We start from the raw sequence: 13,652 nt of genomic DNA, 5'->3' as shown, positions 1-13,652 counted from the left end.
ACATATGAATGTAACCTGTTAATAGTTTTGACAAACTGCATTTAACACAATCTGTGTATTCAATTGTACAAACTGATCATCTTTCTAACCTTGTGATGTAACTCTGTGTTTTTTTCTTATTAATGGGCTATGTAGTCACTATATTTTGTGTGTTAATCTACTGTGTACAATTGTGGAATTTTTCTCCCTGGGCCTCTGCTGAAAAAAGGCACTAGCTCAGTCAAACTATCCCGGTCAACACATCTGAAATAAATGAATAAATAAATAAAATGATTGCAGTTTTACAAGTTCAGCTTTTCAATATGGAATTTCTCTCATCTTGTCTCACCTCTATATTCATTTATTTCTGAACCTATGGTGTAGATGTCATTATTGCAATTTTCTGCTTCTTACTTTTTCGTCCATGCAATAAAAAAATTGTCTAAATACAAGAGTTTCAAAGTTCATTATTGCTTTACTGGTTGAAATGTACAATATACCCAGACATTAATTTCCTGGAAAATGAGATGTTTCTTCTCCCTGCTCCTATATTTTATGAAGACTATTGACTGATGAAATTCTTTTTCATTTCCATTGTCAATACATTTACTGAGTAGTTACTTAGAATTATATGTACTGTGCATTACTGTTGATAGCCATGTAACTTCTATCATTCAAATATTCTACTATATATAATACTATGTTTTATGAATTTGCATTTGGTGGTTATAAATTTGCCCTAGACATTAACAGAAAACTGGCTGCACAGAATTCTTAAATGTGATTGGTCTAATGTCAAACACATTGTGAGATGATTTCTCCATAAATCCCAATTTAAAACAGGAGTGTACACAGCAGACCTAAGTAAAATCATACCACTTTAAATATTGTTATGCACTCAGTGATCTTGTTAGTAAACTATTGCCTGACATGTCCACCCTGAACAAATGATTTCACTTAATAAATTGTCTCTGTATTGCTTCTCTATTATACCCTATTTGAAAGCCATTCCTACAGGAAATCACCTCTGTGTTATTAATGGATGTTTTCCTTTGTTGCTTAATGTTTTCATAAGTTAGATCCCCTGCTAGTTTAGAGTACATGTTGCCATTTTAGAAATTGATAAACAGTCATCAATTAATATGTGTGTCTGATTACAGACATGCATGAGTGTGGTGTGTGTTGTGTGGATCTTTCTGCCTCTGAGTTTTGTGAGATTCCCCTGGGGATTCATAAAATGATTCATCCATAATCACAGCCAAGTCTACACTGTTCACAGTGCATGAGCGATGAGCAGCAATACTAATCAGATATACATGCAGCCAGACCACTGTGCAGGATGAGAAGACTCTCATCATATGCCTTCAGTGCAGATTCATGGCAAGACTGGGGTATACCATCCTATGTCCACATTGAAATGCAAGCACCTGAGGTGAACACTGTTAGTACACAAGCACCCCAAGTAGTTGTTGTGAGTGAGTAGTCATTGTTGAATAACATTGATGTAATCAATGGCAACTAACATATATATATATATATATATATATATATATATATATATATATATATATATATATAGGTCTACCTGAAAATGCCAAAATCTCTAAACGCCGATGATGAGAACACAGACACAGGAAAATCAACAATGGAGAAGACCGACAGTTGAGAATCCCGATGCTGAGAACACAGACATGTAAAGGTAAGTGTGCGATAGGGATGGACATTAGGGTCAGGGTGTGGGTAAGGTAAGTGTATAATAGTGACAGAGTTAATGGTTAGGGTGGATTAAATGAGTTAGGGTTAGGGTGCAGGTAAGGTAAGTGTGCGATAGTGACAGAGTTAAGGGTTAGGGGAGGATTTAGTGAGTTAGAGTTAGGGTGCGGGTAAGGTAAGTGTGCGATAGTGACGGACCTTAGGGTTAGGGTTTGGGTTAAGGTTACTGCATAGATAGTTGTGTATGTAAGGTTTAGTGTAGGTTTGTGAGGTTTTTAGTGTGCTTGTGTTGTATGTGTGTTCTTTGGGAAAGGTATTTGTTTTGTTGATCGTCGGGATTGTGGTTTGTCGGCCATGTGAAGTTTCGTGTTTTTGAACTTTCTTTTTTTTCGGTTTTGTCATGTCGGTTATTTCATTGTCGGTGTTTTGGCGTGTCAGTGTCATCAGGTAGACCCATATATATATATATATATATATATATATATATATATATATATATATATATATATAGCGAGAGAGAGAGAGAGGTATGTGCAATGGAAAGAAAAGTGCATTGATAAGGGAGGGTGGAGAAGAAGTTACACAATAGTAAACAAATTCTTACAGACAAACAACATAAAATGCTAATGGATGTGTGGAGCAAAACAATTGTCAGAAAAGTAGAGCAAAGAAGGTGGTATAAGACTAAGTCAGTTTGAAGACTGAAATATGCACAAGAGAGGTGGGATAGAATAAAGTAATGTGATATACCACCCTACACTACTCCTGACAAAATCAATGTTAGCAGTGGGCCTGCATTATACCATGAGTATCATGAAAAAAGACATATGTACTGCCCTAAGGGGAGTCAGTCCAACAATTCAGTCCACATGCCAGTTTATCTACAGCATACTGACAAGGAAGCCACTGCAGCAGTCAATGTGCAAGGTGTCATAAAATAGTTATATCTAAAAATGTAGTACTTGTACAGATGGATGACAAAAAATAGCCCTCAAATGAATTGAAAGCATAACTGTCACACATTAATGTTCTATAACAATGCATTAGCAAAGGAAGTCACTGCAGCAGAGAGTGGACTGGATCATAAAACACATAAATATGGAAAATGTGCACATATTCAGACAACAGAAACCTTATAAAACAATATATAGTCTACATGGTTTTCAAACTCCAACCAGTGCAATATGAGTCATTGCATAACTACATTAAGCCATCAAAGGACTTTGAATAATGGCATTAGCTGTACTTTATTTCAGAAGGGAATACATAGTTCATTTGCTTGACTGATTAGCTCATGCTTAGGATTTTCTTTCATTTTGGCCATAGGACATCAATTGTCATTTCTCTTTGATTACTACATGTCACCAACATTGCTCTCTGTCAACTGTCTCGCAATGTATGAACACAGAAAGATGACTGAATTATATATTTAGCCTTGGTATGCTTGTGGTGTAGCATCATATTTTTTCTATCAATGCATAGTTTAGAAATGGGAATATAGGACAGACTAAGATGAAATAATGAAGTAAGCAGATGATACTATACAAGGTGAGCAAATAAAGAATAAGCAGGTTGGAGGTGGGATGGGAGCCCATATCTCTAATTTCCTAGCTCAACAGTGGCAGAAGAATTCAAAAATATATTATATTAGAAAATGCCAACCTCCCCTGCGTAATCTACATATTCATTATAGGATTGGTTACAATCACTGGAACTGAACACATGATTATACCAAAAGATAATCGCACATGAATGGAATTGAACACCTGTCTATTCCAATGATATGCATTACATCAGTGTATCAGCAAGTCATGCCATAAAAGCTCTCCTATAAAAGGTGACTAAAACACATTTTAGTGGAATGGGACATATGATAGAAGGACAGAGAAAATGCAACTACTTGAATTTGAATCTCTGCCTTTGCTCAAGTCTGTATTCTTTGGAACAGTGCATTAGCAAGGCATGTCAATGCAGCACTCACAGGAAAACCAACTGGAAAATACATTTCAGGAGACTGGAATGCATGATAGTAAGGCAAAATGCAACTACATGAGCCTGAAGACCTGCCTTTGACAATGATACTTCAAGACCAGAGCATTACTGTGAAGCCACTGAAGAACATTTACTGAAAGGGGACTGAATAGACATATTTCAGGGGAATGTTAGAATGGTGTTGATAACTGAAAACTGCACACTGGAAAACAGATTACTGATCAACTAGGGATTTAAACCATCTGCATCTGTACTGACAATGCACCCATCACTTCATCAGTAGACTGCACTGTGGAAGCTGTGAAATGCACTTATGTTTACTTTTTTATACTTGCATAGCACATTATTAGCCCATGGTGTGGGATTTGAACACCTGACTGCCTAGCTATTGCTCCCTAGAGTGCTACATTAAAAAAGCCACAGAATAATGTATAGTTGGGGGTCAGAAAATAGGCATTTCAGGAAAAAACAGACAACTGTATACATAAATGACAACTTGTTGCATAAATTTACTGTGCTTACCCTCATTCCATATATTCATTGTAAGTGCTAATTAAAGGGCACATATTGCCTTTCAGACTGTTACAACTTAAGATCTCAATGGATTTGAACCCCTGTCTGTCTAACCGATACACTGTAGGCCAATGCATTAGCAAATTGCATCACAGAGAAACTCATACTACAGTTATAAAAATGTCACACATTTCAAGAGAATGCCATGACACTGTAGGAGACTAAAAGCATAAAACTGCTATACAGAATACAGCAATCAAGGCATCTGAACCCACCCTCTACTATACTGACAATGCACACATCAATGACACCCTGTTGCATGTAAGCATTTACTGCAATGTATGGATTGTTTGTCAGAATACTACAACTTAGACCTCAATGGATTTGAACCCCTGCCTAACTGATATTCTATAGTCCAGTGCATTAGAAAGTGACATTACAAAGGAACTTATGATAAGGTTGTAAGAAAACACACATTTCAAGTGAATGCTAGAACACTGCAGAAGAAACACAAAATCTTCCCCAATGTATTTTTTTTTATTTATCAGATACACTTTATTACATCAATTAACAGTAAACAGTATAGCTATATATCACAGCTGCACTTGAACTCAAAACCAGTTAGTTTTACATTAAGAGGGTGTTGTTGCACTCTGTTGAGAGCAGAGACCTGATTCAACCCATCCAATTTGAGAACTGCTGGTGGAAGGTTTATTACATGTTTATCTGACTGGCCTGAGAGCTTAGTTGTGTAAAAGTTTTTAATCCTGCTGGCATAAAAGCCTCACTTTTGCTCATCATGCAAATGTGTTTACCTGTGCCTTCTATATAAGCACATCTCTCTAGATTAAAATCCCCGATAGGAAACATTCTCCATAGTCTCCCATAGATAACAGCTGCTCAAAGATTGCCAGTTTGTGCACAGGCAGCACCACTACAGGTCATCTAATATTATACTACTAAACACTCTCACTTAGACCTTTAAGTGTCTCTACCCTACTCCTTTTCATCTAAGAAGGATCTGGTATAATGGATAGAGTTTTCCCTGCCATCTATGCTTCTGGCCTAGTGGATACAGGCATCCTGAGCTCATGTTTACTGACAACCATTTAATTCTAAGACAGACAAATACAGTATGATACATAATGTCATTGGAGGCAAAGCTCTCAAATGCACACATGAAAAATGCAAATCAGGTTGTTAGCATTGCACCCAAAGCTCTCACTACCAACAGTAAGGAACAGACACATAAACCCATATATGCAGAGGTAGTCACTTGTAATGTACCCAAATCTCCAAGATCTTTTAAAAACATCTCTCAGTGGCCCTGCATACAGTCAAAAAGACAGCACCTCACACAACACATAACTCTGAAAATCATAGTAGCCCTGCTTTCAAGCCCATGAGGCAACAAACTACACAGCCAAACATTCTAGTTATTGGGGATTCCATTGCAAGACATACTGATGTCCCCTTTACCAGACTAAACAAGGAGAAGATCAGAGTGAGCTGTCTGTCTGGAGCAGGATTCATGAGATCATACATGCACTTAGGTCTTTAAACCATAAGTACCAGTATGACATGGTCATAGCCCATGTGGGTGTAAATGACCTAAGATGTACCTCTCTGGACTATATGAAGAGAGACATGATGGAGCTCTCTGAATATGTGTCCAAGGCAAGTATGACTCTAGCCTTGCGTGGCATCCTACCTTCACCAATGATGATGCCACACTACCAGCAAAAACATGATTGACTTTGCAATTGGCTTGGTTTCTGGTCTCACAACAGGGAGATCCAATATCATTCAGCCTGGGAAGACATGATTGACAATCCACAAGACTTTTCCAGCGATGGTTTGCACCTGTCATCACTTGGCTTCCGGATACTGGCAAAAACTTTATCGATGCTCATAATGCCTTTAGTTGTTAAGCACTCCAACATAACCAAAATCACTCATGACTACCTAAGGGTACTGCTGCATAATGCTAGGAGTTTAAATAAAAAAAAATGCAGCCCCTGAAAGCACTTCTCACCCTGGAGTATGCAGACATATGTGCAGTCATGGAAACATGGTTCAGAACCATAGATAGAACCCCAGCTACCAAACTTTTTATATATTTTGATCACCCACAGGTCAGCATAAAATGAAGGGAGGAGGTGTCTCAGTGTTCATAAAGGGCAAGTACACTGCTAGACTGGTCCAGCAACATGACTCACTTCAACTGCTCCATGCCCATCTAACAATAAGTGTGACCCCTATCATATCCTTGCTAACTACATATCCCCTAACATGAGTCTGGAAAACCACACCTCCTACTTAAACCTACTGGAATCTCTTAATTTTCACCCTAACACCATACTTATGGATGACTCCAACTACATCTCCATAAATTGGGTGACTTATACGACCCAGAATTCACTTGTTCAGAGGTTTTTGGACCTCATAAATGCAAAAACCTTGGAGCCACTAGTTAGTTCCCCAACTCGAGGTATGAATATCCTAGACCTAGTACTCATGAACATGGGAATATGCTATTCCATCCCATGCATTAACTCCTTCTTAGTAACATCTGACAAAACGTGAGCTCCTTTAGTACCAAAACTAACCTAGAATGCCTGTCAATCTCCAAACCTGTTAATAACTTAGCTAAGGCCAATTACCTTAAACTAAGTGACAGTTTATTAAACTTCCAAGCCCTTCCAAACTTCCAAACTCAGATGGCACTGAAGCTTACTCTGAACTGTACAAAAAAACTCTTTACAACCACATTCATAGTTGCATAGAGGAGGCTGTATCTGTCTGAATCAACGCTATGATTACTGGTGAAAATAAATCACCCTGGTGGACCCCTAGGATAAATAGGCTATTCAACAAAAGGAAAAAAAATCCTCTCCAATGCCAAGAAGATACAGACAAAACAGTGCAAAAAGACACTCACTAGTCTAAACAAACACATTAGAGAGCTGGTCATATCTGTCAAAGCAAACCATGAGGCAAAGATTGCCTCCCAAGTGAAAGACATTCATAAGTGTTTTTTTTTATTTATGTTCATATTCTCAGGGGATATGCTCAGTAATAGGCCAAGCTAATCAAGAACAGCAGCACTTACACCCAGCTTGAAGCTACAGCAAACCTGCTGTCTGGCAAGTTCAGTTCAAACTCCCACATCACCTCCTACCACACCCAAAGAAATGCCTGCAACCATCCCCCTACCAGTCATTATGAGGGAAGAAGTCCTTACAGTGCATGCTAAAGCCAAAAACACAGCCTCTGTGGGTCCTTACAACATTCCAGGATGCTTCTTAAATAGCTTAAAATAGAGTCTATTGGGACTACTAGAAGCAGTCTTTAACCTCATCCTCTGAATGAGCTTTGTCCCAGAGGATTGGAGGACTGCAACAGTCATCCCTCTGCACAAGGTGGGCCCATCAACTAACCCAGGGAGCTACAGACCTGTAAGCTTGACCAGTCTTATTTGCAAGACCATAGACGGAATTATCATGGACCTGATCATTAACAACATAGGAAATCTCTAAAAACTGGACTAGACCCAATCTGGCTTTGTCAAAGGGAGGTCTTGCCTGCTCACTCTGGGGGACTTCCTTGAGAAACTCTCCAGGGCCACACCACTTATCTAGACCTGGCCAAAGTTTTTGATGCAATCCCCAACATGGGGATCATAGATAAACTTACTGAGTTAGACATAAACCCCTACAACATCAGATGGACAGCCAACTGGCTCACTGACAGGCATCATGTTGTCTGGATAGGTAAATCCACTTCCAATGAGAAACCTATTACTAGCAGTGCCCCACAGGCCTCAGTGTTGGTCTCTCTCCTGTTTGGTATATACTTCTCTGAAGTGAAGGCCAATGTTGGGGGCCTCTGGCTCACTAAGTTTGCTGATGATTGTAAGTTGGGAGCAATCACTGAATCCCCAGATGATGTTTATATCCTGCAAACAGGCCAAAAAATTAAAAACAACTAGATAGTCTGAGACTAAATGCAAAAAAATGCATAATCATACACTCCGACAAATCAGATATCCCCGCAAATTATAATATTGATAGTACATCCCTAAAAGTCGACCCAGTGGTGAGGGATCTAGGAGCAAAGATAGATAGTAACCTAAACATTGACCACTGAGTAGCTACGATAGTGAAGAAATCTTTTTGTGTGACTCAACTTATAAGTAAAGGCATGGCATCTAAATCAAAGGAAATTATAGTGCAATTGTGCTTGTCCCAAATCAGGCCCATAATCAAGTACAATGTTACCTTCTGCATGTACCTAACCAGACACTTACACCAATTGAAGTAGCCCCAGATGATTATCACTAAAAAAATAGAAAGCGTAAGACACATGTCTTACGCAGACTGACTAAAGGCCCTATCCCTTTACTCTGTCTCATATCATTTATTGAGAAGGGACTTATGCCTGTCCTACAAGGCAGTCTGTGATCCATCCCCAATGAAAATGTTACATATTTGCAAGAAAAATTATAGAAGGGTCATGAATTCCATGGACCAGAACCTTATTTGTGACTCTATCAGAACTTGCTGGAGAGACAAATTCATATCCCAAAAGCTACCTCGTCTATGGAATAAACTTCCTATCTTCATAAAACAAATCCCGTCCCTCACTCTCTTCAAAAAGAATTTGGATAAATGAATGGGGAACTGTAAATTCAGTCATGGGGTAGTGCCCATGTCTCTTACTGAGGGAGGCAGTCTGTAAAATGACTCAGGGCTACAACACCCAAAGACCCACTACCCTGATACTACCCCATCCCACATCTGGGAATTAGATATAATATTGTCATATCCTGGGTAGTATTGGCTAGGCTTGTAAAGGCTCTAGTGCTATTAACATAGTAATCACTTATGAACCTATGAATCTATGAGCTGTGTCACAAATGTTACATTTATAGGTTTCTAATGATGCTGTAACAAATTATCCAAGGATTTACATTAGAAAGAATATCCAATGGTTTACATTAGAAAGAAGCTCATCTCTCAGTGCCTGATGAAGGGTTTTGTTGATAATACAAAAAGAGCAGAGTGGCATATATCATATACAAACTTTATAAATAGAGTATTATACAGATTTCTTAGTATGTGTAGCCAATTTTGGCTTGAGTAATAAAATGTCTCTATTCATATAATGCCATAAATCACTAAGGCCTTGGGTTAATCCCTTTACTTAGTATACATTATAGAATTTCTCTGTCTGTTTTAGAATTTATATAAACTGTATGAACAAAGTATTATGTCATTATCTGGGTAAATGTAGATGTATTTAGCTCAATAATAATACGAATCTTCATTCCAGTAATGGCTAATTAATTGGACAAGGTCAGTTTTCCTCAGGGCTACTTTTTTATAACATTCCACCCGTCTCAAGTGCACTCATAGTCCCTGGAATTCCAGGAGAAGTATCTATGGGAGGGCTTATTTTGATTTTATTTCTTGCCATTCCAACATTGTTCCATTATCTAACATCTGATATCTATACTGTAGCTGCTTTCCCAACTTTCCCCAGTTACTCGCAGGGGAAGTATCTTGGTTTCTGAGTCGGGGTAGCATATCTGCAGGACACGTTCCCTCAAGTGGCTTAAGGGTGGGGTTTTAAATAAAGTTACTAGTTTCTGTAAGACTGATTTCATTGAGAAGGGTGGCTCCAGGGGTTCTACTCGAGGATAACTAAATCCAAATAATCAAGAAATGAACTAAACTTGAATGAAAATAAGAAAAACTTCCACAAATATGAAGAAAAATACTCTTTTAATGAGCACTTTCATCAGTAGATACACTTAACTTCATCAGATTACATAAAACATTGACATCACTTTCTTTTAAAAGCCAGGCACCACCACATGACCACAATTAAGTTCCTCTACAGGATTCAAATTGTATTGTAACACTGTTTCTCAAGCTGTATTACCTCTACAGGATTCAGGTTGTATTGCAATACTATGTTTTAAAACTAAACATTGAAATATATGTGAAACTTGATTAAGAAATAATAATAAAAAACTGCAAGACAAAACAAACTACAATAGTGTGTTTGTACTTCACACTAACCCATATGTATAAATAAACAACAAACATCAATACAGCATACTGTTGATACACTAAGACAGTATAAGAAGATGTATTATAAACATACATTGATCACATTTTCCCCTACTTTCCTTAAATCCAAATAATCTATTCCCAGTGATATATCGCTTCTCACTAATATCATATCTATCTATACTGCTTTGTAGATGTTAGACATGAGCTTTGATACTATAGTGAAGGTGGTTGTGCCCCAATAAAGTTGCATAGCTGGGATTGATGTTCAAACCAGATGTCCAGGCAATGCCATTTTTTAAAAAGCCACCTAGAGATACCCCCCCCCCCCATTAAGGTTTTGGATAGTTTTATAATTTAAATTCTGAATGGTTCTGGTAGAGGGGTAGCCAGAGCTTCCATCTCATATGGCAACAAGGGAAGGACAAACCATTTTATTGTCTGTACCTTCTCATCTAGAACCAAAGAAAGTAGTTTCCAATTCTGGAAATGAGCTACTACTTTGTACTAAATTTTCTGGTAGATAAGAGCGACTGACAGTTGCAATTTAATTTATTGTTCTCAAGTAAGAAGGGAAAACAGAATGTCAGTTACAGCTGAAAATTTTAAGTTGAGAGTAATTGCTTTACTTTTCTGCACATTAATAGTGTAGCCTGCATTTTTTTTAGTTAAATGAAAAAGAGATGTTAGGTCTTTTACCAGGTCAGACAATATGATTAAGACATAATCTAAGAATAAAGAGATTTTCAGTTTGTGGGGACCCCAGTTATAGCCATGTGTAGGAAACTCTCTAATTAACAGGGCTAATGTCTCCAGATAAACTGCAAACAGCAGAAGAGACAGGACAAGATAGCCTTGTCTGGTGTCTTTTGTGATCTCATTGGGGGGAATAATCCTGTGAAAGTCTTCCCTGCTGCTGTTGAATCTACATTGAGGCTCTGAATGAGGTTAATTAATGTGTCAGGCATTGCTAATATCTTGAAGAATAGTAAATAAACCCTGGGTCAGGGAATGGTGCTCTAACCATGCCCCTGTCATTTATTCATTGCACTGATGCTAAGTGGCTTTTGAGTCATCTACCCTGACTTGTAATATATGTCCTGCAGTGACCACCAGAGACATCTGTCTGGGAGATGGTAGCATTCCAGTCACCCATTATTATAGTGTTTCTTCTGAAAAGGCAGTTGTGTGATTGAAAATGTTTAATTTCAGTGGTCCTGTACCCTGCGGGTAAGTATACTGTAGTTATAGTAAAAATTTTGGGTCTATATTATAACATCGAAGTCTTACAAATTTGAATGTTATAATATCGAACCCAGTAGAGCGAAACACCAGAAAACCGAAAAGTCAGAATAGCAAATTTTTACACTTACCTTAACCTGGTCCGTAACCTTCGCTCCATAGTTAAGGAAATAGCGAAGCTGCAGAAATGGCCCACCAAATACTTTCCCTAGAAAAGTATTCGGTGTTCTGCAGCTTCGCTATTTCCAGCCTTCGCACTACTGGGTTCGATATTATAACATTGGAAGTTGTAAGACTTCAATGTTATAATATAGACCCAAAATTTCATGCCCTCATGTAACTTTTATTACCACAAAATGATCCTTATTGTGTGAAATTTGGCATGTGATACCCATCATGGTATATTTGTGTAAAATAATTGTTACTCCTCATCTTTTTGCCCAGGGGCAGTAATAAAAGTCAGCTATATAGCATTCCCCTCCTTGTAGTTTCTTTTTTTGTGCTTCTCTTCATCTAAGTGAATCTTCTGAAGGGCTACTATGTTTAATTATAGTTTATGAATATAAGAGAAAATGCTCCATCTCTGCACTGGATCATTCATTCATATTATTAACATTCCATGTAAGAAGAGACCAGGATTTTCTATAGTGGCAAGTGATGTAGCCTTTCTTAATAAAACCCCTATCTTGTGCAAGTGGGTTACTTCAGTTAACTCATTACCCTGACTTCCCAATTGTACCATAGATTGTGAAACTGTTAAACACATTCCTTTCTTCTTAATATTAACTAGCCTCAACTGCTTGCTAGATAAATGTAGAAACAGACAAACAGAATCATACAAACTATGTAGAAACTTTATCTTACAATGGTAACTTCTGATGAGGAAGTCATGCTCCATTAGGCTGCTAGGATAGTCATTGTTTTTCAGCTAAAATAACTAGTAGGTGTAACACAAACACAAAAGTAAAGCAATGGTATCTCAAGATGCCTACCTCCCTGCAACTGGTAACACATCATCGAGTTCTAAGCACCTCAAAAAGTAGAGCATATTTTTTAAGCATTTGGTGGTACAGCGGTTAGCATTGTTTCCTCACAGCAAGAGGTTCTCAGGTTCAATTCTCGGCTGGAGCACCTTCTATGCAGAGTCTGCATGTCCTTCCTTTGGTCGAGTGAACTTTCAAGACATGCAGGTAGGTTTGTGAGTGTGTGTGTGCCTTGGACGCCAGGCTGGCAACTCAACACCATAAAAATCCACTGCCAATCAAGAGCAGACTAGTGATCCGATATGGTGACCCCTAACTGGGAAAAGCCAAAAGGCTCATTTTTAACATATAATGTATGAGACTCACCACAGAATCACCAAGTTACTTTAAGTTTCTTTCAACCTGAACTTTCTAATAATGGCTTATTGCCTGAGCTCTGTAGATCACCTGAGCATTGAATTTCTAAATGTTATCCAGAGTTATATTTAGTGTCCAAACAGACTATGTCCCTTCTTTATACGCAATCAAGTTGAAGCTCTCTTGGCTTCCATGAGAATCCTAGCTTTGTCCCTTAGCACCGACTCCTTCTTGAACAATGGAAACAGATTCTGTATTTCCCACTATGGGTCATGGAGGGTGGGGTAGTGTCTGCCCTAGCCATGGTTTCAGTGGACCATTGTGGGTTGCTCTCGTGCTGATCCTGCAAGGCTGGAGGTAGGTTCATTATGGCTTCTCTAGCATTTTGAAGGTTTTGGTAAGTTTTGGGCCCTCCCACGAGAACAAGGTTTAAAGCTGGTGGATACAAAGGTTTAAAGAATATTCCCTCGAACATGCATAGCATAGCTCTCAACTGTCCAGATTTTTGAAGAATGTCCAGATTTTTGCCTCATATTTTTAGTCTGTTCCTCATAAAATATATGATTTTCTGGCAAATCACTGAGGATTAAAGTCACTAAATAATGACATACATTTGAGTTTCAGACTTCATAACCTTCAGAAAATGCAAGTTATGGAAATCCTGCTATTCTAACAACTTTCTAAGTTTATAAGTGCAATATTTAAATTTGTGGGCCTTTGTCTCCCCTTTTATTTTTGGATTTGTCCAGATTTCTTGCACCAAAAGGTTGAGTGGTATGATGCATAGCTTCATTAC

This window comes from Protopterus annectens, chromosome 10.part0 (genome assembly GCF_019279795.1).
Source record: "Protopterus annectens isolate FY-2018-M chromosome 10.part0, PAN1.0, whole genome shotgun sequence".
NCBI lineage: Eukaryota > Metazoa > Chordata > Ceratodontiformes > Protopteridae > Protopterus > Protopterus annectens.
This window is presented reverse-complemented; position numbering follows the sequence as displayed.